This window comes from Pristiophorus japonicus, chromosome 3 (genome assembly GCF_044704955.1).
Source record: "Pristiophorus japonicus isolate sPriJap1 chromosome 3, sPriJap1.hap1, whole genome shotgun sequence".
NCBI lineage: Eukaryota > Metazoa > Chordata > Chondrichthyes > Pristiophoridae > Pristiophorus > Pristiophorus japonicus.
Genome location: NC_091979.1, coordinates 192,290,394 through 192,315,330, shown reverse-complemented (window position 1 = coordinate 192,315,330; position 24,937 = coordinate 192,290,394). Strand labels below are relative to the sequence as shown.

Below are 24,937 nucleotides of genomic sequence, written 5' to 3'. Positions count from 1 at the left end.
TATCTCCAGCGACTTGTGGTGTCTTCTATACATCATCCATGCCTCAGATCCATTCAGGAGGGCGGGTATTACTACAGCCCTGTCGACCATGAGCTTGGTAGTAGATTTGAGGGCCTGGTCTTCAAACATTCTTTTCCGCAGGCGGCCGAAGGCTGCACTGGCGCACTGGAGACGTTGTTGAATCTCCACATCAATGTCTGCCTTTGTTGATAAGAGGCTCCCGAGATATGGGAAATAGTCCACGTTGTCGAGGGCTAGGCCGTGAATCTTGATTGGATGGCAATGCTGTGCGGCGGTGACAGGCTGGTGGAGGACCTTTGTCTTACGGATGTTAAGTGTAAGGCCTATGCTTTCATATGCCTCAGTGAATACATTGACTGTGTTCCTTACCAATGGATCCATTACAGACCCAATTCACGTTCGGATTGGGGTCAAACAGGGCTGCGTCATTGCTCTAACCCTCTTCTCCATCTTCCTCGCCGCCATGCTCCACCTCACAATCAACAAGCTCCCTGCTGGAGTGGAACTAAACTACAGAACCAGTGGGAAGCTGCTTAACCTACGCCGCCTCCAGGCCAGGTCCAAGATCACCCCAACCTCTGTCATTGAGCTGCAGTATGCAGATGACGCTTGCGTCTGCACACATTCTGAGGCTGAACTCCAGGATATAGTCAATGTATTCTCTGGTAATAATGCAGAGATTATTACCTTTGTGGCTCTGCTTTTCAATTTAGTCACTAGCTGTTCAAACTCTCTCAGCAGAACCTCTTTTAGTCCTACCTATATCATTGGTACCTACGTGTACCACGACAACTGGATCCTCCCCCTCACCCTCCAAGTTCTTCTCCAGCCCGGAGGCGATGTCCTTTTCCCTGGCACCGGGCAGGCAACACAGCCTTCGGGACGCACGCTCTCGGCTGCAGAGAACCCTATCTATCCCCCTAACTATATTGTCCCTCACTACAACCACCTGCCTCTTTAATGGCTTTCTGCACCACGGTGCCTTGGTCAATCTGCTCGTCCACCCTGCAGTCTGCATGGGTTGCAAGAATCTCAAATCTATTGGACAAGTGCAGGGACTGAGGCTCCTGCAGTACTATCTCCTGGATCCCCTTATCTGCTTCACTCGCAGTCACACCCTCTTGTCTCTGACCACATGTCAATTCTAAAGTATTTATTCTAGAGGGTGTGGCTGCCTCCTGGATAAAAAGGTCCAGGTAACATTCTCCCTCCCTGATGTTTCGCAATGCCTGCAGCTCGGACTCCAGCTCCTCAACTCGGAGCCGAAGTTCGTTGAGCCGCAGACACTTACCACAGATGCAGTCGCCCTGGACCAAAACGTCCAGAAGCTCCCACATATTGCAGCAGCAACACATCTCCTGTTTTCCCATTTATTTAATTAGTTTAGCGTTAATCAAGTAGAAACATAGAAAATAGGTGCAGGAGTAGGCCATTCGGCCCTTCTAGCCTGCACCACCATTCAATGAGTTCATGGCTGAACATGCAACTTCAGTACCCCATTCCTGCTTTCTCGCCATACCCCTTGATCCCCCTAGTAGTAAGAACTACATCTAACTCCCTTTTGAATATATTTAGTGAATTGGCCTCAACAACTTTCTGTGGTAGAGAATTCCACAGGTTCACCACTCTCTGGGTGAAGAAGTTTCTCCTCATCTCGGTCTTAAATGGCTTACCCCTTATCCTTAGACTGTGACCTCTGGTTCTGGACTTCCCCAACATTGGGAACATTCTTCCTGCATCTAACCTGTCTAACCCCGTCAGAATTTTAAACGTTTCTATGAAGTCCCCTCTCATTCTTCTGAACTCCAGTGAATACAAGCCCAGTTGATCCAGTCCTTCTTGATATGTCAGTCCCGTCATCCCGGGAATCAGTCTGGTGAACCTTCGCTGCATTCCCTCAATAGCAAGAATGTCCTTCCTCAAGTTAGGAGACCAAAACTGTACACAATACTCCAGGTGTGGCCTCACCAAGGCCCTGTACAACTGTAGCAACACCTCCCTGCCCCTGTACTCGCATCCCCTCGCTATGAAGGCCAACATGCCATTTGCTTTCTTAACTGACTGCTGTACCTGCATGCCAACCTTCAATGACTGATGTACCATGACACCCAGGTCTCGTTGCACCTCCCCTTTTCCTAATCTGTCACCAATTCAGATAATAGTCTGTCTCTCTGTTTTTACCACCAAAGTGGATAACCTCGCATTTATCCACATTATACTTCATCTGCCATGCATTTGCCTCACGTAACCTATCCAAGTCACTCTGCAGCCTCATAGCATCCTCCTCGCAGCTCACACTGCCACCCAACTTAGTGTCATCCGCAAATTTGGAGATACTACATTTAGTCCCCTCGTCTAAATCATTAATGTACAATATTTACCCTATATAGTTTATTAAATTAGTTAAATAAAGGTTAGTTTTTAGAATGTTATATGCTATATGTTAATTTAAAAGAAAAACTTAGCCCACAATCACTATCGATCACTAACCTGCCTTACCCGTGATGTCACACTGCAGCGATCCCCTCACCCGGAGCCGTGCGATCTCCTGGGAGAGGCAAAAAAAAGATAAAAACCCAGGCCGACTGGGGAAAAAAATCTGGAAAAATTTCTCTCCGACCCAACCAGGTGATCGGAACTAGTCCAGGAGATCACACTGGCCGTATGCTGGGCTTTTATCCCCACTCTCGGGCCTCCGTCTGCTCCCGCTCAGGTACACCGCCACTCTGCGAAAAAATTTAGGAGAAACAAGGCAAAGTTTCACCTCCCGCCCCCACTTCACCGAACTCTCCCACTTACGAAACGCTCAGGTTTCCCACTCAGAGCTGCTGCATTGTGTTCTACCAGCACCAGCCCTCGGTTTTTAAACTGCTTGTGGCTCAGATGAGTCACCACTGGTCAGCTGTGCCAAGAACCGGTTTTAACTAACTGGCTATTTAGCAAACTACTGGAAAGCTAGCTAGCTAGCTAGTTTGTCTCTACTTCAGCCTGCAAGAATCCGAAATATTTAACTCTTAATCTTACTTAGAGGCTACGAGCAATTGCCACCAGTCTCCATCTGGTATAAAAGAGATTAACCTTCAAGACTCTCCCACTTACCAAACTCTGTTTTCCCATTCTGAGCTGGTTGCTTGGGGACAAAGGTTACGGGCTCACCACCTGGCTTATGATCCCCCACCCCCCACGCAATCGGCGCACTGAGACAGGGCGTCGGTACAATTTGTCCCACATAACGACACGGAGCATCATAGAAAGGACAATTGGCATTTTAAAGCAGCGTTTCCGATGCCTGGACCACTCTGGAGGCTACCTGCAATTCTCCCCTCACCACGTTGCTCAGTTCACTATCGTATGCTGCACAACCTGACCATCATGAGGGGACAGGTACCAGACATTGAAAATCCTCCTGAGGGGAGAAGGAGGGATGAGGATTTGGAGGAGGCTGACGACGAGCAGGAGGAGGAACCACCTCAAGCCGCAAGACAGCGACAGCAGAGGAGGGTGGGGCGACCAAAGGACCTCTAACCATTGCTGGAGACTTGTATCAGTGGCTAATCCTTGAACGTTTTTCTGCCTGAAGGCTAAACGGTAACATGGTTGATTATAGTGTCGCACGATGTTAACTATTTACACCTGCTTGCACTTTTAATAATGTTGTGTTGGTTTATGTTGGTTACGTTCACAATAATGTACCGATTCTGGTTAAATTAAAAGAATAGGTTTATAAGACATTTGTATCATGCATCAAACTTTAAAGTTCTTGAAAACTTTAGCATTTTCAATTAACAAAACTTTATTGTATCAAACTTTTCTATTAACAAAACAAATAACAGCAAGATATATCTCCTACCCCTTGTTAAGAACCACTAGCGCATAGTGTCCCTCTTGCGCCCCTCTTCCCGGTGCCTCTACCCTTAGCCCTGTCTGTTGGCACAGAAGTCTTCGTCGGCCTTCCGGTGAGCCCAAGGTTAAATTTTCTTTGTTTTGCATTGGTGGGGTTGGACAGGGACAGACGTAGTAGACCCCTTTCTGGAAGGCCTGGGTTCGTCTTCGTCGTCTTGTTCAAGCTGTGGATCACCCTGCGGTATAGTCCCTGAGGTTGGTCTGGGGATGAATTGAGTGGTTGCATTTGGTGCCGCCAATTGGTGGTGTTGAATGACAACCTGGGTGTGTTCCCTTATTGCAGAAGCTACCTGCAAATTTTCATCACATATGTCGGACAATTTCCCCACCAGCTGTCCCTAAAGTGCATCCCTCATTCCCTCCCTAATCTGCCCCGCCAATGGTGGTCCTAGTCCTCCAGACAGTGTTGCTACTTCTCCTGACAATCCTGCAATTTCTACCCTCCCCTCACCCATGGTGTCGAGGGACAAACACCCACAACACACCACACCACACTTTTCGCGCATGCCTGGAGAGTTTTTAGCGCAGACTTGAAACTCTGCCTCCCCGCCCCCAAATTCAAATATTTGTTTGACGAAAGTCCCCATTTTTTTTCGTATGTTAATATGTGTTGGTTCCAGAAATGCAGCAAGTGGAAAATAGGGGCCTATAGAACGGTCTCCTCGCCACCCCCTCTCCATGTAAGTCAAGAGAGAAAGCAGAAGTAGAACACCGGAACAAGAGTATGCCATTCAGCCCCTCAAACCTGTTTCACCAAAAACCTGGCTGATCTGTATCTTAACTCTATCTACCCGCCTTGGATCCAAATACCTTGATGCCCTTGCCTAACAATCTCAGTTTTGACGTTTTCAATTGACCCCCAGCCTCAGAAGCTTTTTGGGGGCGAGTGGAAAAAGTACTCCTTCACTTTAGCCCTGAAGGGCTTAGCTCTAATTTTAAGGTTATACCCCCTTGTTTTGGGCTCCCCCCGCCCCCCCCCCCGCATCAGAGAAAATAGCTTCCCTCTAACCACCCTTTGCAAGGGGCAAAGATATTGCGATTAAGGTAGATTTTATAAAATGGTAATTCTAATTTGGATTTGTTTCAATGTTGTGGCCACCCCTCTTTACAAGGCACTCCTTAAAACCTACCTCTTTGATCGAGCTTTTAGTCACCTATTCTAATATCTCCTTATGTGGCTCTGGTCTCCTGCGAAGCGTGTCGGGTTGTTTTCCTCCGTTAAAGGCGCGAGTGATATAAATGAAAGTTTTTGTCGATGGGATGCACGCTACTTTTAGTTTTGACGAGCTCTGAATTTGGATCCTATAATTTTGTGCTTGGAAGGGGAAGAACTTGTGGACATACATGAGTATTTTGGTTTCCTTTTTGGAGGAAATTGTAGAAGGTGGGTGAATGAGAGGGATTCTAAATGTGTATGTGTTGCACATGATACCCTCCCACACACAAGTTCAAACTTCTAATTGTTCACCTAATAAAAGGGGATAATTCACAAACCATTAATGCTATTTCTGCAGCAAAGACCCTTGTTTACCAAGTCATTGAAGTGCATGGAACAGGCTTGCATTCCCTGGCCTTTACTTAGCAGACGTTTTTTTCGACATGTCTCCAAGGTGACTGAAAAGTTGCTCAAAAATGTGCTGACTGATGAATTCAGTGTTCCATTATGAGAGTGCCTGTCTGGATCCCAGCTTGTAATTAGACTTAACTGAGAGTCACTACCTTCAACAACCAGAAACACTCAAGTTTGGGCCCTTTTGGGAATTGACGTTAAATGGACATTGCTTCTTCTCTTGTGGTTGGCCTCCGAATAATTTTCTGTATCTGTCGAGAACTTTTCAAGAATTCTTCAAAACAACAACTTGCATTTATATAGCGCCTTTAACATAGTAAAACGTCCCAAGGCACTTCACAGGAGCAATATCAGATAAAATTTGAAGTGCGCCACATAGGAGAGATTAGCACAGGTGTTCAAAAGCTTGGCCATAGAGGTGGGTTTTAAGAAGTGTCTTAAAGGAGGAGGAGAGAGACGGAGAGGTTTAGGGAGAGAATTCCAGAGCTTGGGGCACAGCTGAAGGCACGGATACCAATGGTGGGGGCAGGCCAGTATTGGAGGAGCACAGAGATCTGAGTGTTGTTGGGCTGGAGGAGGTTACAGAGATAGTGAGGGGCAAGGGCATGGAGGGATTTAATTACATTTCAATCCCAGGAGTTGACTTGGGTTGGTGATGGGAAATTGCTGTGAGGGGATGAGGGGGTCAGGTGGATGGATGTGACAGATGCAAGAAAGGCGATGCCAGTGTCTGTGCTCAAATCTCCCCTCTCCTACCTTTTCTGAAGCTGCCTTGCAGTATGAATGTGGTAGCTTCAAAGTATGTTGCCGTTCTTCAAGCCAACCTGAAGGTGCCAACCTAGAGGTTGCATTACATTACCAACTTCCCTACCCTACCTTTATTCCCATATCCCAATAGTTTATATAACTAATACATGAAAGTGCTCAAATAATTTTTAAAAAACAATATTATTTTAATTAATTTATTTATCTCCTGGGTTGCTCACAGCAGTGTCCAGGAGATGAAACTTTAACTCCTGATGAATCTAGGATGATCCTGGAGGGATGGCATCCCTCATGTACAGGTCAGATTGGGAATGGAGCACAATGGAATTTGGATTAGTTCACTAACACCTGTTTTGCAAAACACTTGGAATTGAGGAGGGTGTACTCAACTGGGAAGTGCAGTGGTATATGACACGGAAGTGACATGCTACCCAGACTGTTGGGATCCAGGTCTTCTGTGTCTGTGGGTGTAAGAGTCCAATATGAAGTAAATTTAGGCAATCTGAACAGAATCCCAGTAGACATGAACCCACAGCATAAAGCACTGTCCAATTTGGCACAACATTGGCAATCTTACCACAATGTTGGCTGATGTTGGAACCACAACTATCCCAACACTACAGTAGAGGTGGCATTTTTCTCAAAGATCCCTGGATGGGACAGAGTCACAGGACTTTGACGCTTATTTAAATGGAATTGTAGCCAATGTTCCCTTTCATTATTTTTTGAGTGTGCAGCTGCTTCAAATTTTGCACATTTGTGGTTTTTCCATTCAAAAGTCGGTGAGCTGGCTGAGTGGGACCTCCCAGAGCATTGTACAGCTTAAAAAGAACATTGGTTGTAGCAGACCAGGGAGTGCTTGACACTGACATTGGATGCCGGAAATGAGAGAGCTTCTTTCCCCAGAACAAAGGTGGTTCCTCTTGAGTTGTATGATAATTCACTAACAAATTAGGAAGGAGAAAAAAAATGTTGGTGTTGAATGTGCCAGTGGAACTGCAGATGTGGAGAGGATATTTCCACTTGTGGAGGATTCTAAAACTAGTGTCATAAATATAAGATAGTCACTATTAAATCTAATATGGAATTCAGGAGAAACTTCTTTACCCAGAGAGTGGTGAGAATGTGGAACTTACTACCACATGCAGTAGTTGAGGTGAATGGTATAGATGGTCCATGTACAGTAGACACCTCAAGTCACTGGAGAAATACCACCAACGATATCTCCAAGATCCTGCAAATCCCCTGGGAGGACAGAGGCACCAACATTAGCGTCCTCGACCAGGCCAACATCCCCAGCATTGAAGTATTGACCACACTTGATCAGCCTGGGCAGGCCACATTTTTCGCGTGCCTGACACGAGACTCCCAAAGCAAGCGCTCTACTCGGAACTCCTTCATGGCAAACGAGCCAAAGATGGGCAGAGGAAATGTTTCAAGGACACCCTCAAAACCCCCCTGATAAAGAGCAACATTCCCACCGACACCTGGGAGTCCCTGGCCAAAGACCGCCTTAAGTGGCGGAAGTGCATCCGGGAGGGCGCTGAGCATCTCGTCTCATCGCCAAGCGCAGGCAGTGGAAAGCACGTGCGGCAAACCAGAGTCCCCATCCACCCTTTCCCACCTGTGACGGGGACTGTGGTTCTCGTATTGGACTGTTCGGTCACCTAAGAACTAATTTCTAGAGTGGAAGCAAGTCTTCCTCGATTCCAAGGGACTACCTATGATGATGATAGATGTATTCAGGGGATACATGAGGGAGAAAGGAATAGAAGGATATGTTGGTGAGGTAGGGTGAGAAGAAGGTCATCTGGAGCATAAACACCAGTATAGATCAGTTGGGCTGAAATGGCCTGTTTCTCTGCTGTATTTTCTATGTAACTATGAATCTGAAAGAGGTGAGATTTGAAGTTTGTTCTGGGATGTCCTTTATAACTTGCTCCTCGACCACACCAGATTCTCTTGAGGTAGTGCGCCAACTGGTAGAAAAATAAGCCGTTTTAACCTTTTGATCCATTTCACTTTGAAGATTTTATATAACGCAGTTAATGCAATCATATTGGACCATTGACTGTGCTTCCTATACACATGAGAAACTTGCGGGAAAACTGTCTAAATTTCCACTTAGTCACTTGCTGATTGGTTTCTTGGCTTTATTAACTTCTCAGCAATTCTTCTGAGGGAAGCTTGCCTCACAAGCCCTTCGTCCATTGTATCTGATGGTTGTACAATCTGACACTATGATTATCCTTTTGTGGCTCGGTGTCAAACGTTGATAACGTTCCTGGGAAGCACCTTCAAACCATTTACTATGTTAAAGGTACTTTATAGGTGCAGGTTATTGTCCAGCTTTATTTATCTCTTCTCTCTTTGCCTCTTGGCCTTTTCAGCAGGATTTTCAGCATCTGAGGAAGGTTTCAATATTTTTTGTTAGTATTCTGTAACAGTACAGATCTCTTTATATATTTTTTAAAAAGTATTAATTGCTGGTCAACATGTTGAATGATTAAATATATATCTACATTAACTTGACTATCATTCTGACTTTAAAAAAAAAAATTCATTCATGTGGGCGTCGCTAGCAAGGTCAGTATTTATTGCCCATCCCTAATTGTCCTTGAGAAGGTGGCAGTGAGCCATCATTTCAGAGGACAGTTAAGGGTCATTGCTGTGGGTCTGGAGTCATATGTAGGCTAAACCGGGTAAGCATGTCGGATTTCCTTCCCTAAAGGACTTCAGTGAACCAGATGGGTTTTTACAATGATCGTGGTCACTATTACTGATAGCTTTTTAAATTCTAGATTAACTGAATTTAAATTAAATGTGATTTGAGCTCATGTATCTGGATCGTTAGTCCAGGTCTCTGGATTACTGGTCCAATAACATAATCTCTATGCTACCCCACTGGATGAGAGATGGTGGAGGCATTTCGTGTGGTCAGTTATATCAAATACCATGGAGAGGCAAGGAGGTGTCCAGATTCATGTGATCTCCTGGACTGGTTTTGATTCCCTGAGGGGGTCATAGAGGAATTTTCCAAGGTATTATTTCCCTTATTGGCCCTGGGATTTTTTTGCTGGTTTCTTGCCTCTCCCAGGAGATTTTAAGTGGCTGTGGGGAGTGGGTCGTTGGAGATGGTGGCAGCGGGGTGGAGTGGAGAAGAGAGGGACTGGTGTGGAGGAAGTGTCTTGCCATGATGGTGTGGAGGAAGTGTCTTGCCATGATGCTCCGGCCATCTTGGTGTGGGACAGGTTTGATAGACTAGCTGGTCATTTCCTGCCTATCCATTTTATATATTCACATGTAAGGAGGGATAATGCAACATGGCCATAGTCGTGGGGAATATTCCTTGTTCTTTGTGACTTTGATGAAGAAAGTTGGTCTGAGTGCTGTGAGCAGGGTGGAAATAGAACTAAAGGGATGCAAACTGGCTGACATGAAGCTGGAAGGCAACAAATGGCTCAAGGACCTTGGAGAAGAAAATAACATTTGAGATGGACAGTAGTTTGAAGGGGACGGATGGGTCAAGGGTGGATTTTTTTTGAAGGGAAGGGTGTTGATGGGAATTTGGAGAGTGGGATGGTGGCTGAACACAGGGAACCATTAATGATCTTGGTTAGCATGGGGCCTTGGAGGGCTAATTAAGTGGTCATGGCTTGAGTAGACAAGGAGCATGACGTGCATTTCATGAACACAAGCTTGGAAAGGTGTGAGGGGATTGATGGGAGAGAACATAGTGATGGGGATTGATGTCGGGTGATTGAAGCATTGGGATGGGGTCATTGTTCGAGGAAGAGGAGATTGGGGCAGAAAAAGCAGGGCAGGCGGTTATCATCTTGGATGACCAACTCTGACTTGGTTTTGGAGATGAGGGTGAAAGCGGCAAGGGAAGAAGGTTTGAGGAAGTGGTTGTAATGGAGAAAAGGAATTGCTCACTGTCCTTAACCATTTACATAATGCTGGAGTATTGGGATTTTTCCATGGAAGGGAACGAGTGCTCAACTTGGTGGAATAGATCAGGTGTTTAATGGCAAGACCAGTCCTGCTTGAATTTGCAGTCCAAAAACTGTAAAGAGCCAGTAGACGGTGGGCCAAGTCTCTCAAAAATGCTTTTCCGTAGTCTCCTTTGGAAGTATTAGTTTAGGGGCCACTTATCACAAAAATCAATGTTCCCATCTTCAAAAAGTGAGCATTTTGCAGAAATTTTCATTAGAAAATAGACAGAAACCTTGGCCCCAAAATTCACGGTCCCGGGAAGGACCGTTACTGCTCGTTTGCAGCGGCCATTAACCAAAATTGAATGGTAGCTGCTTTGGGCTCAACTGGCTGCCCCGTCATAAATTCAGCCTGGGAGGTCTTGCACAGTATGGGCCACTGCCGACTCTCGTAGCGGTATGGGGCTTGCGGCAGTGACGTGCTAAAAGTGCACACTTCTGCCCCAGGAACCATTTTCAGCATGAAAAAGCCGGCCCTTCAGCTGACTGTGCCCCCGCCAGCTTTTAGGGCCAGTGCAGAGTGGCAGAGATCTCTGAGCGGAGTGAGACAAGAGGGTCAGATCCAAACCTGAGGATGTTCAGCACAGAATCAGCACTCAAGGGGAGGGAGAGGGGGGAAAAGAGGAGGAAGAAGAAAGAGATAGAAGTGAGGAAAGGGAATGAGAAACAGAATGAGAACATTTGATTGGGAGAGAGAGACATAGAGAAAGAGAAAAGGGGGAAAAAAAACTAGAGAGCGAAATAGATCCTAAGATTCAGAGAAAACTGAAATCTCAATCCAGGGTCTCAGACAGGAAATGTCGCCCCAGCTCAGCATTCCAAGAGGTAACCAATGGGAATCTGTTGCACCTCCACTGCCTCCAGGCTAGATTCAAGGTCATCCTATCTTCTGTCATGGAACTACAATACACGGACGGCACTTTCGTCTGCGCACACAGAGGCCAAACTCCAAGCCACCGTCAACACCTTCACCGAGGCGTACGAAAGCATAAGCCTTACACTAAACATCCGTAAGACAAAGGTCCTCCACCAACCTGACCCCGCCACAGCACTGCCACCCAGTCATCAAAATTCACGGTCAGGCCTTGGACAACGTGAACCATTTTCCATACCTTGGGAGCCTACTGTCAACAAGGGCAGACATCGATGTCGACGTCCAACACTGCCTTCAGTGTGCCAACGCAACCTTTGGTCACCTGAGGAAGACAGTGTTTGAAGACCAGGACCTCAAATCTTGCACTAAGCTTATGGTCTACAGGGCAGTATTGATGCCCATCCTCCTATATGCCCATCCTCCTATATGGACTATTTCCAGCCGGCACCTCAAAGCACTGGAGAAGTATCACCAACGCTGCCTTCGCAAGGTGCTGCAAATCCATTGGGAGGACAGATGTGCCAATGTCAGTGTTCTCGCTCAGGCTAACGTCCCCAGCATCGAAGGACTGACCATGCTCGACCAGCTCTGTTGGGCGGGCCACATCGTCCGCAAGCCTGACACGAGATTCCCAAAGCAAGCGCTCTACTCTGAGCCTCGACGCAGATGGGCAGAGTAAACACTTCAAGGACCCTGTTATATATGTAAACTTGTATATATCTTGTACAGCCACCAGAGGGGCTCACCCCTGGAGTCCCAAGGGATCCCATAATCCTTTGGGAGCACAGGTACTTAGGAGGCCTCACAGGTTGGAGAGGCACTCTGGAGACCTGCAATAAAGGACTAAGGTCACACTTTATTTTGTGCTCACAGTATCCAGTCAGACTCTCTTCATACAGAACAGACCCCCCTCAAAGCCTCCTTGATAAAGTGCAACATCTCCACCGGCACCTGGGAATCCCTGGCCCAAGACCGCTCAAAGTGGAGGAGAAGCATCCGGGAGGGCGCTGAGCACCTAGAATCTTGTCGCCGAGAGCATACAGTGCAGACAGCGGAAGAGCGTGCGGCAACCCAGGCTCCCCACCCACACTTTCCTTCAACCACTGTCTGCCCCACCTGTGACAGAGACTGTAATTCCTGTATTGGACTGTTCAGCCACCTGAGAACTCACTTTTAGAGTGGAAGCAAGTCATCCTCGACTTTGAGGGACTGCCTATGATGATTTTATGCGTACCTAACCTGCGACTTTGCCTCAGTGTCTCCCCTGTGGCTGCCTCATGCGTCTGGGAAGGCTGCTGTGTTCACTGTGTGGAAGCTGCCGATGTCCTTCTAGGATGCCCTCAAGCAGCTTTGGGCCTGGAAGGGCTGGCTGGAGACTGGTTAATACCCTCCTGGGAAGGTTCCGTATGACTTGGCTTGGGCAAGGCCATGCGTGGAGGCACTGGCAGAGTGACCGGTCTGGGGGCAGGAATGCTGCAAGTCGGAGGGAGCGCATCATCCGTATCCTGGCCCGAGGAGCCTGAATAACTCACCAGGGGTGGCACAATACCACCAGCACCAATCTGAGGGGGCTCACGTCGGTGCTGTGGCGCCACACCGGAAGGTCTCCCATGACCCGTGCTGGACCCAGTCGCGAAAGCAACACTGAGGTCTCGGGGCATCCAGCTGAGACTGCATGCGAGCAGCTACAGTCTGAAAGCCACCAGATATGACAGCGCTTAGACATTCCATCGATGCTTGCAGAGCTGCGGCCATCCTCTCCAAAGCAGCACCAATACGCTCGTTCCCTCGCGCCTGTGCTGCAATGGCAGCCGCTACATCACCCTAAGGGCGAACTTCCTGTGGGAATAATGCCCCAATTAAGACTGCAAACTTTCAGGTTAGAAGGGCTAATAAGACTGGAACACTTTTTTATGGTCAGCTTTTTTTTTTGGAGTAGGTCTGATGTGGGGTCGTCAGCGGGGCGGAAGTGCAGGCGGGTCAGAACGGCCGTCGCTCCGAGTTATCAGCACGCGCTGATAGTGCATTACGGACGACATGCCGTATCGCGCTGATGCGTCACAACGTCCCTCCCCTTCAATTAAAAGGGAGGGCTGCTGCGAAACTCTGCAGCCACTTTCGTGGTAAACAGTGGGCCACCAGGGAGTGTTTCAGCCGGGCCAGCGGCCTGGCACCCAAGAGGGGGTGCCGAGCTGCCTATTGGCGGCCCGGCCAAACCCGTGGCCACCATTGTCGGGTTGACCTGGCAGTCGGCCGACAATTAAAATAAAATGGCAGTTGCGGCAGTGTGCCCTCCCCTTTAAGGGTGGACGCGCCGCCCAGCCACAAGAAGTTTTCCACCGGGGAAAGCTGTCGTGGGCACCGAGCAGCAGCCGATCTGCTCCCGCAGGGCAATTTCCCATGCGGGGCGGAAAATGGGTCGTCGCCAGTCGGTAAGTGGTCGGCGCATGCCCAATGGTGCGGGAAGACTTTTGGGGGCTTTCCTGTACATGACTCCAAAAATAAAGGAGGGCAGTTTTCAAAATGGCGGCCCCTCCATGCCGACCGAGTGGTTACTGACTCATGGCCGCCTCTTTGAGGCAGTCACAGTTCTTACAGAAAGGGGCAATTTCAGCCCCATAGTATTTACAGCACAAAGAAACTATTCAGCCCAACCAGTCTATGCTGGCATTTATGCCCCACTCGAGCATGATTCCATCCTTCCTTAAATACATTTCTGCTATTCGCCTCAACTACTCCTTGTGGCAGGGAGTTCCACATTCTGACCCCTTTCCGAGTAAAAATGTTTCCACTCAATTCCCTATTGGATTTATTTGTTTATTTAATAGTCAATCACTTTGGATCCTTATCACTTTGGATCCTTACCACCTTCATGTTGCAGAAGTGTTAAATCAACTGGCATATTCTGCTTAGATTTTAGGATACACCTGCAAATACAGCCTGGGGATGGATGGTACCTGTGAAGGATTTTCATGACTTGTGACTTCAGCCAGTAAAATCAAAGTGTTACTTTGTGATGTCCTATCAGAGTCTCCAGAAAACCAGGTACAAGGTGTTCAGTCCCCACGTTTTAAACTGCAGTTTTCTTGGGCAACTTCGTAACCTGTCAGTTTGTGGCTACTGAAGTGTTATTGGCCGTGATCCCTTCAGATTCAGGCATTAGGACGCACTCTGCATAACATAACTGCTGGGTAACCTTTATAGCCCAAAACTGCAGTCAGTAACTGCTGCAACTCACCTCGGGTTGTTGATACACTCAGTAAAGAAGAAGGAAAGAAAGAAAGGGAGAGAGACTTGCATTTGTATAGCGCCTTTCATGACCTCTGGATGTCACAAAGCGTTTTGCAGCCAATGAAATACTTTTGAAGTGTAGTCACTGTTGTAATGTAGAGAAATGCGGCAGCCAATTTGTGCACAGCAAGGCCCACAAACAGCAATGCAATAATGGCCAAATAATCTATTTTAATGATGTTGGTTGAGGGATAAATATTGGCCAGGACACTGAGAACTCCCCTGCTCTTCACAATAATGCCATGGGATCTTTAAGGTTCCACTGAGGGTAGGCGGTCGGGGTGGGGGGGGGGTTGGTTTAATGTCTCATCTGAAAGAGGATACCTCCGACGGTGCAACACCTGCCCCACCCACCCCTTCCCTCGACGACTATCTGTCCCACCTGTGACAGGGACCTTGGTTTTTGTATTGGACTGTCCAGCCACCTAAGGACTCATGTTAAGAGTGGAAGCAAGTCTTCCTTGATTCTGAGGGAGGGACTGCCTATGATGATGATGACTCCCTCAGCACTGCATTGGGAGTGTCAGTCTGGATAATTTGCTCAAGTCTTTGGAGTGGGACTGGAACCCACAATCTTCTGACTCTGAGGTGAGAGCGTTACCATTGAGCCAGGGCTGACACTGTTTTACAACAATTCTTCATTGTGCAGACTGCAGAAACAATGGGAAACTCTTTCCTCTTCCCACGGGCGTTTGACTAAAAATAAGAGCAAAGATGCGCACCTACCTTTTTGTCGAATGCCCACCGGAGATCCCGGAATCGAGGCCTCCTATTCTTGCGCAATGGAGCACATTCATATTGGGACGGCCACAGGAGTCACAAGGGTCTGGACACCCAATCACTGATAAGTATTTTCTCATTCATAGCAACAGGCGTTTCGTAAATGTGATACTCCTATTACTATGAATGAGAAACACCCCAAAACACACACACACTACATAAAACATTAAAAAAAACACCTCGCATAAATGCACTAATAGAAATTAAAGTTGTTGGAAACGTTTTTTTAAAGAAAAATTTGCTGATTTTAAAGTTTTAATTATGGTTAAAAATAAGTGTAACGTATTGGGCAGGGTTTTTAAAAAGTATGTTTTTTTTAACTTTTATTGATATTTTTGTATGTTTTTAAACTCTTATGCCTGTAAAAGTAGGTTATGCACTTGCTTTTATCAGGCGCAAGAGTTTTGAAGACATTTGCTGGGCAAGATATGCGTAAATCTCTCAATCTTGCCCGTGCAAATGTCCTCGCTCCCGAGATACGAGGATCTGTTGAGTCAGAAACTTGACAGATCTGAAAAGCCGGTTTTCAGCGCAGACACATTGCACACTGAAAACCGGCTTTTCCAATGCCTTCCCGGGTCTGTAGAAACTTCGTACGGACCCGGGGAGGCCACGATTCCTGCCCCAATATCATGCTCTCAATGGGTTTACACCAGGAGACCTATTGGATTAGCTCTGATGCTGCTGGCTTTCATTAGTTTGCACTGCAAGAACTGAAAGCAGCAGATAATGCACAGACTGCTGATAGACACTAAAGTTGTAAAGAGCACTTTGCTCTGCAGTGGCCATTAATCCTGTGACAAGTTTCATGAGGGTCCCTAACTCTGCAGATGGTATTTTACGTTCTGATTTATTTTTCGCTCAGTATGAAACCTGCCTTTAGTCAGTGGCCTCTTTGTTGTTCCGATAGCAGATGTCTCAGGCAGACCCCTCCCTTCCTTTTCATCTTTATCAATGGGAGCTGGTGGACTATTTTTTGTTGGGTCTGGTTGCAGACTTCATTCCTTTCATAAAATTTGTTGAATGCATGCACTGGACAGGTGCTGGTGGAGATAATTGATGTCTTTGGGAGATTTGAATTATCACTTATTGACTATACGTAGGGTGAGAGTCTCTGAGCTGACCATCTATTGGAGGAAAAATCTCCTTTTATTTGCTCTTGTGTTTTGAATTGTTCTGCCCAACTGGCTTGAATAATGTATTCATTAACTGGAGGTCAACTGTATACCAACATTTCCTTATGGGGCAATATTCTTGGTGCTATTTTATATTTTGGTCCAGCTTATATTTAGAATAGTGAATGTCGAGAGCTTTGATACAGGGTTAGTACATAACAATTGTTTGGATCAGGAAAAGGCCCCGAGTTCCAACAAACACATCCCTTTTTGATAGGTCACTCTATCTCACTACCCTTCTCATCATACCTCTCAATCCTTTATCTCTACAATAGCTTCGAAACGTTTCTTGAACCTATTGGGGGCAAGTTTCGGGCGAGCCCTGTGAGCCATGCCTGATTTCCGCGCTCAAAACCACGCCGAAAACTTACCTCCGTATTCTCCACTCCCTCAGGTCGATCCAGGCCCTCGGCGCACGAGCTGTGGGGGGGGGGGGAGGAGCCAGGTCCCGGCGCTGAAAACAGTGCTGGGACCTCTGCACATGCGCGCCACAGTGTGCACGAAGGTGCAGTAGCTCCAGGCGCCCGAAACTGTGTGGGAGGGGCCTGAAGCACGCCGCCCCTAGCCCTGGCCGAATGGGCTCACTGGGGCGGCGAAGATCAGGCTGCACCTTCCTCCTCCAGCTCCTGCTGTGGCTCCAGCTTCCTCCCCTGTTCCGCTCACGCTCCCTCTGACTCTCTCACCACCCTCCCCCAGCTCCTGCTCCACTTCCCGCTCCGCTCCCTCTTGCTTCGGCGGGGCCCGCCCGCCCAGCATCTTGCCCGGCTTCTTCACGTCGGCCGGGCCTGTTCAGCCTCCTCCCTCTTCCCTCCCTCTTCCCTCCCTCTTCCCTCCCTCTTCCCTCCCTCTTCCCTCCCTCTTCCCTCCCTCTTCCCTCCCTCTTCCCTCCCTCTTCCCTCCCTCTTCCCTCCCTCTTCCCTCCCTCTTCCCTCCCTCTTCCCTCCCTCTTCCCTCCCTCTTCCCTCCCTCTTCCCTCCCTCTTCCCTCCCTCTTCCCTCCCTCTTCCCTCCCTCTTCCCTCCCTCTTCCCTCCCTCTTCCCTCCCTCTTCCCTCCCTCTTCCCTCCCTCTTCCCTCCCTCTTCCCTCTTCCCTCTTCCCTCTTCCCTCTTCCCTCTTCCCTCTTCCCTCTTCCCTCTTCCCTCTTCCCTCTTCCCTCTTCCCTCTTCCCTCTTCCCTCTTCCCTCTTCCCTCTTCCCTCTTCCCTCTTCCCTCTTCCCTCTTCCCTCTTCCCTCTTCCCTCTTCCCTCTTCCCATCCCCCTTCCCTCTTCCCTCTTCCCTCTTCCCATCCCCCTTCCCTCTTCCCTCTTCCCTCTTCCCATCCCCCTCCCTCTTCCCTCTTCCCTCTTCCCATCCCCCTCCCTCTTCCCTCTTCCCTCTTCCCATCCCCCTCCCTCTTCCCTCTTCCCTCTTCCCATCCCCCTCCCTCTTCCCTCTTCCCTCTTCCCATCCCCCTCCCTCTTCCCTCTTCCCTCTTCCCTCTTTCCTCTCCCCTTCTCCCCCCCCTCCCTCCCCTCACTGTCAGAAACACATAGACACTGACGGACAGAGAGAGACACACGTTTTGGGGGGGGGGGGGGCCTTCCCAGCACACTGTTGGAGGGCTCCCGTTGCTGCAGTCGGTGAGTAGAAACGTAATTTTTTATTATTGATTTAAAAAAAAAAATTTTTTTTTTGATTTGATTTATTGATTTATTTATCATTTATTATTGATGTCTCTTTATTTGTAAAAGTGATGTGTTTCATGTTTGTAAACTTCCCTTTCTCTCCCCTGCACCCCCTCCCATCGCCCATTCCCTACGCCTGATTTGTAACCTACGCCTGATTTTCTAAGTGTAGGCAAGGTTTTTCTGAGCATACAAAAATCTACACCTACTCCATTCTCAGTTAGTTTGGAGTAAGTTTCCACTGCCTAAACTTTCAAAACAGGCGTAAGTAGCTAGACACTCCCTCTTTTGGAAAAAAAAATCTGTTCCAAAATGAAACAGTTCTAGGAGCAAACTATAAATGCCAAGAATTGCAATTTCTAAGATACTCCATTCTAACCAGTTGCTCCAAAAAAATAGGAGCAACTCAGGCCGAAACTTGACCCCATTGTCTCTCCTCCCTTTGTGATCCAAGTTGGAGCTTTATATCCTTCGGGCCCGTTCTCATGTGCCTCTCCAATCTTTTTAAAGGTGCACTGAGAAAACGTTTGATAAGACGAGGCCCGATACACATAGCTATTCCGCCTTATTTCACAGCGAGTAGCGATGCAGCACAACGGCTGCAATTGAACTCTGGTAATTCAATCAGTACAACATGTCTTTGTGCAATAATACAAAATAACAAACGTGCAGTTTCAGCCGTGGCTCAGAGGGTGGGACTCTGAGTGAGAATATGGTGGATTTAAGTCTCACGACAGACTGAAGCATAAAATCTAGGCTGACACTCCAGTGCAGTCCTGAGGGAGTGCTGCACTGTCGGAGGTGCCGTCTTTTGGATGAGACCCTGAACTAAGGCCCCATCTGCTCTCTTGGGTGAAGGTAAAAGATCCCACGGCACTATTTCGAAGAAGAGCAGGGGAGTTATCTGCAGAGCCCTCGACAATATTTATTCCTCAATCAACATCACTTAAATAGATTTAATGGGCTCAATTTTCCCCAATTATCTGCGCTGTTTTTTTGGCGTGCACTGTTTTGTTTGGAGTAAATTAAAATCTCCAAGTTTCCCCAAAGTTTCTGTGCCTGCGTAATTCATTTTGGTTAGTTGTTTTTAGGCTACGATTTTTTTTTTACCTCATTGGGGGCGTAACCTGCCACCCGCGCCAATTCTGGCTATTTAAGCAAGTTTGGCCAACTACAATTTTTCTTGAGACGCCATATGTAACCGGTCTGAAAAACTTTCTGGGCAGTTAACAAAATCAGGGAAGAGAATCAGCACAGAAGATCCAGTTCCATGGTCAGGACAGCAGCGACAGAAAGAGAGAGAGTGCGTAATTAAACCTCTTACAGGTTCTGTAGTACAACTCCATTACAATCTCCTTTTTGTCTTTAATCTCGAATTCACTTTAATCTGAGGTCAGGTCTGTCCACCCTTTCGTCCTGGGCTAGGAGGGGGGGTGGGTGGGGAGGAGGGGGGAGGAGAGAGAGACCTTTTGGCCTGGGCTAGGAGCAGCACCGGCTCCGGGGTGGGTGGGGGTGGGGAGGGAGGCCTTTCGGCCTGGGCTGGGAGCAGGAGCGGCACCAGCTTCAGAGGAAGGGCAATCGTTCGGCCTGAACGAGAAGCGGCACTGGGCATCAGCACGGGGGGGCGGGGGGGCCTTTCGGCCCGGGCTAGGAGCAGCACTGGCTCTGGGGGGGGAGGGAGGGAGGGAGGCCTTTCGGCCTGGGCTAGGAGCAGCACTGGCTCTGGGGAGGGAGGGAGGGAGGGAGGCCTTTCGGCCTGGGCTAGGAGCAGCACTGTGCACCGGCGGGGGAGGGGGGTCTTTCCAATTCAGTTTACAGGATAGACTTTTGGCACAAAGATTCTTTGCAGTTTACCAACATGTAAATATTAATGTGCAAGGTGCTTATGCAGGTTGCTGTGAACTGGCCAGAATGTCTTGTATGTTTCGCTTTCCGGCCTCAGCCCACAGCGTGTCCCTCGTTACCCTGGCAACCTGATCTTTTTGGTGCACATCTTGGGCTCCACCCACGGAGCTTAAGGACAATGTGTGCTGGGCCACATTCACAAGTTAAAACAGGGAAACGTTCAACTTTTTTTTGGCGTAGTCGGGCCCCCAAAAAACGGGCATAACTCTTCAAATACAACAAAAAATGGCATTGGGGAAAATTGAGTCCATTATCTGGTCATCGTCACACTGCTGTTTGTGGAAGCTTGCTGTGTGCAAATTGGCCGCTGTGTTTCCTACATTTACAACAGTGACTACACTTCAAAAGTACTTAATTGGCTATGAGGCGCTTTGGGAGATCTTGAGGTCGTGAAAGGCGCTATATAAATGCAAGTTTTTTTTCTTTCTTTTCAATGCTTCCCCAAATCAGCCTGGCTTAACCTCAACAAAATAATGCTTTTTATCTTGGAGGTGAAGAAATCCGTGAGATCTTGAAACTTGTTAGAGAGGAGGGTGAAGAGGCAAGGAGATAAGGGCTTTAAGGAGGTGGTTGGTCGTGGAGAAAAGATGCCTGGAGTTGTGGAATAGTGGGTCATTTTAGTTGTAGAGCGTGAGGCCGTGGTATAGCTTGATGTGGTCCAGCCAAATCCAGCGATGGTTGGCTCGGCCAGTTGTGTGGCATATACACAAGTTTGTGGCCCTTGGACATAAGGGGGCAAAGATGCGGGCCATGCCAGGGGAACCAACCGAGATGGGAGATGGTAAAAAGGACAAGGGCATCAAAGGTTTGTGGCGAGGGAATAGTGGAGCAAATAATCAACTGCGGAGGTGTCATGGTGGATGGAGTGAGAAAGATTTGACTGTACAGAGTTCAAGAGTGCAGTTGTAAGTTGCAGTATGACAATTGGAGATGGCAGGAAATTTATTGCCAGTTTGGCTTGGCCATGAAATGATGAAATGAAAGATAGAAGACTTTAATTTCTACAGCACCTTTCTCGACCTCGGGATGTACCACGTGTTTTCCAACCAATGAAGTACTTTTGAAGTGTAGTCACTGTTGTAATGTAGTAAATGCGACAGCCAATTTACACACCAAGATCCCACAAACAACAATGTGATGATGACCAGATAATCTGTTTTGTTGAGGTTGGTTGAGAGATAAATATTAGCCAGGACACCAAGGAGAACTCCCCTGCTCTTCTTTGAAATAATGCCAGGAGATATTTTATGTCGCCTCTAAAAGATGGCACCTCTGACAGGGCAGCACTCCTACAGTACTGCACTGGAGTATCAGCCTAGTTTATGTGCTGCACAATTGGGCTGGTTCATGAAAGATTTTACATTATTGATTATGCAAATTAATTTTATGAACTATAACCTAACCAGTGCTATTTCAAGTACATTTTGGGCACAGTTTCCTGATTGCGTCCAAAGCGTGAACTCCAACCCTTGATTTCTGGTGATTAATCTTGCCCCTTTAACGCAGCAAAATGTAGCAAAACGACCCAAGACACTTCAGAGCGGATTCAGACAAAATTTGACACACGAGTTATTAGGGCAGATGACCAACAACTTGGTCAAAGAGAGAGATTTTAAGGAGTGTCTTAAAGGAGGAGAGAGATGAAGAGATTTGGGGAGGTAATTCCAGAGCTTGGGGCCGAGGCAGCTGAAGTCACAGCTACCATTTGTGGGGTGATGAAAATTGTGAATGTGCAAGAGGCCAGAATTGGAGCCAGCAGAGATCCTGGAAGATTGTGTGGCTGGAGAAGGTTACAGAGAGAGGGAGGGGTAAGGCCATAGAGGGATTTGAACACAAGCATGGGAATGCTGTCCTGTAATCTAATCCTGCAGAGAATTTATTATGGATGATCTTCTGAGCATCGACAGGGTCAGGGGGTTTGGGGCACATTGTTGTCTGATCCAATACCAGACCAGATAATAAGAAAACAAGGCATTAAAGGGACAGTACTCTCCAGGAGTCACAACCCAACACACATCAATCCCACTGGGAGTCATGTGGTTTGTCTGCTAATGGCCAGATAGCAGATTTATTGGATTGCTGTCATCAGATGATGCGAATTAATCAACCTGGCAGCAGCTGGTCCCAGATAGCAAGCGAGTTAGGAATACCACTTCCACCTCCCCCCCACCGCCCCACCGCCCCCCCCCCCCCCAGCCCTCCCGGCTACCCTTTGAAAACATTCTCATTAACATCCCATGTGGCCTCTCGAGTCTGGGTCAAGTGCCAAGCACCTGGGGGGTCAGAGGAGACGTTCCCATTATTTCCCCATTCTCTTCCAAGGGTTTGCCTGGTATTTGGATAGTGAGAAAGGTCAGTAGTCATTAGATAGTGTGAAAGGTCAAAGGAAAGAGACTTGTTCAATGTAGACAAAGTGGTGGTTGGCAGGATAAGGGCAACACTTGAAACCCGTCTAACTCATAGTTCTAAATGTGTACAAGATTCTTCTGACCAGTGCCTTGCTTTTGTGCCCCATAGAGCTCAAGCACAGCTCACTGTAGGGATGTGTAGCTGGGCCCACAGGCTTCCTACTCTTTCCTCCTGGCCTGTCCCATCCCAGTCCTGACTCTACACAGTGGCCTACTGTATAAGGCCTTTAGGTTTACTCCTCACACTTGAATAATTTCTATTGCTTCACGGATGGTTTGAGGGCATAGCATTCACTTTTAAAGTTGGCGCATCTTCCCACCAATATAAAATTGTCAAGCCGTGGCTCAATTGGTAGCACTCTCTTGAGTCAGAAGGGCATGGATTCCAGTCCCACTCCAGAGACTTGACCACAAAGTCCAGGGTGATGCTACCAGTGCTGGTACTGGGATGCTTAGAAAAGTTTCCGAGAAGCTGTCTTGCGGGTGAGGTGTTAAAACCGTTTGCCCTCTGGGGTAAACGTATAAGATCCCCTGGCACTATTTTGAAGAAGCTCTCCCTATTGACCTGGCCAATATTTATCCCTCAAATGACATCACTAAAACAGATTATCTGGTCATTATCACATTGCTATTTGTGGGAGCTTGCTGTGCACAAATTAGTAGCTGCATTTCCCACATTCATCATCATCATCGTAGGCAGTTCCTCAGAATCGAGGATGACATGTTTCCACTCGAAAACGGAGTCCTTGGGTGACTGAAGAGTCCAATGTGGGACCTACAGTCTCTGTCACAGGTGGGGCAGAGGGTGGGTGAGGAGCCTGGGTTGATGGACGCTCCTTCCTCGGTCTGCGCTTGGTTTCTGCTTGCTCTCGGCGACCGAGACTCGAGGTGCTCAGCGCCCTCCCGGATGCTCTTCCTCCACTTTGGGCGCTTTAGGGTTAGGGATTCCCAGATGTTGGTCGGGATGTTGCACTTTATCAAGGAGGCTTTGAGAGTGTCCTTGAAGCGTTTCCTCTGCCCACCTGGGGCTTGCTTGCCATGTCGAATCTCTGAATAGAGTGCTTGCTTTTGGAGTCTCGTATTGGGCATGCGGACGATATGGCCCGCCCAATGGAGCTGTCGAGCATGGTCAATGCTTCGATGCTGGGGATGTTGGCCTGAGCGAGAACACGGATGTTGGTGCGCCTATCCTGCCAATGGATTTGCAGGATCTTGCGGAGGCAGAGCTGGTGGTACTTCTCCAGCATTCTGAGGTGTGTGCTGTATATAATCCACATCTCAGCCATATAGGAGGGCGGGTACCACTACTGCCCTGTAGACCATAAGCTTGGCGCCAGATTTGAGGTCCCGTTCTTCAAACACTCTTCCGAAGGCTGCAGTGTTGGACCTCGTCATCAATGTCTACCCTTGCTCCCGAGATATGGAAAATGGTCCATGTTGTCCAAGGCCTCGTCGTGGATTTTGATAACCTGGGGGCAGTGCTGTGTGGTGGGGTCAGATTGGTAGAGGACCTTTGTCTTACGAATGTTTAGTGTAAGGCCCATGCTCTCGTATGCCTCTATGAAGGTATTGACGATGGCTTGGAGTTCGGCCTCTGAGTGTGCGCAGATACAAGAGTCATCTGCATACTGTAGTTCAATGACAGAGGATGGGATGACCATGGATCTGGCCTGGAGGCAGCGGAGTTTGAACAGATTCTCATTTGTTCTATAATTTAGCTCCACTCCAGCGGGGAGCTTGCTGAGGGTGAGATGACTCATTGCAACAAGGAAGAGCATTGGTGCAATGACGGAGCGTTGCTTGACCCTGGTCCGCGGACGTGGATTGGGTCTGTGGTGGATCTGTTGGTCAGGATCACGGCTTGCATGTCATCGTGGAGCAGATGGAGGATGGTGACAAACCTTTGAGGGCAGCTGAAACGAAGGAGAATGCTACATAATCCCTCATGGTTGACTGTGTCAAAGGCCTTTTGTGAGGTTAAAGAAGGCCATGTACAAGGGTCAGTGCTATTCCCTGCGTTTCTTTTGTAGTTGTCGCGCGGTGAAGATCATGTCCATTGTACCCCTTAGTGAACAGAATCCGCATTGTGACTCTGGGAAGAGCTCTTCAGCCACAGGAAGAAGAGGATTCTTGCAATGACTTTCCCTGTGTCCGACAGGGGGATTCCTCTGTAGTTACCGCAGTCGGACTTGTCCCCTTTCTTGAAGATGGTCATGATTACGGCGTCTGAGATCTGGCATGCTCTCCTCCTTCCAGATAAGAGAAATGAGGTCATGTATTTGTGCCAGTAGTGCTTCTTCGCCATGTTTTAGTACATCGGCGGGGATTCCATCTGCTCCTGTTGCCTTGTTATTCTTCAGCTGGCGGATGGCCTTTCCAACCTCGTGCCGGGCTGGGGTTGTGCTGAGATGGTGGTGGGTAGCATGTTGCGGGATGGAGTTGAGGACACTCGCGTCGAAGACCGCGTCTCGGTTAAGGAGATCTTCGAAATGCTCCTTCCAACGGGCACTGGCAACACTTCAAAAGTACTTCGTTGGCTGTAAAGCGCTTTGGATGTCCTGAGGTTGTGAAAGGCGCTATATAAA

General features: G+C 48.0%; 1 protein-coding gene across 2 annotated transcripts in view; it reads left to right on the top strand.

Annotated features, from left to right (window-relative positions):
- The window catches only part of col18a1a (collagen type XVIII alpha 1 chain a), a 468,959-nt gene that overhangs the window by 99,472 nt on the left and 344,550 nt on the right, over positions 1-24,937 (top strand). Inside the window, exon 1 of one of the 2 annotated variants that reach the window (XM_070876138.1) lies at positions 3,549-3,609. The exons of the other annotated variant lie outside the window; for it this stretch is intronic. The gene's annotated coding sequence lies outside the window, so the exon portion shown is untranslated. Of the gene's footprint in view, positions 1-3,548; positions 3,610-24,937 lie in introns of those variants that run through there. 2 annotated transcript variants of the gene reach the window in all.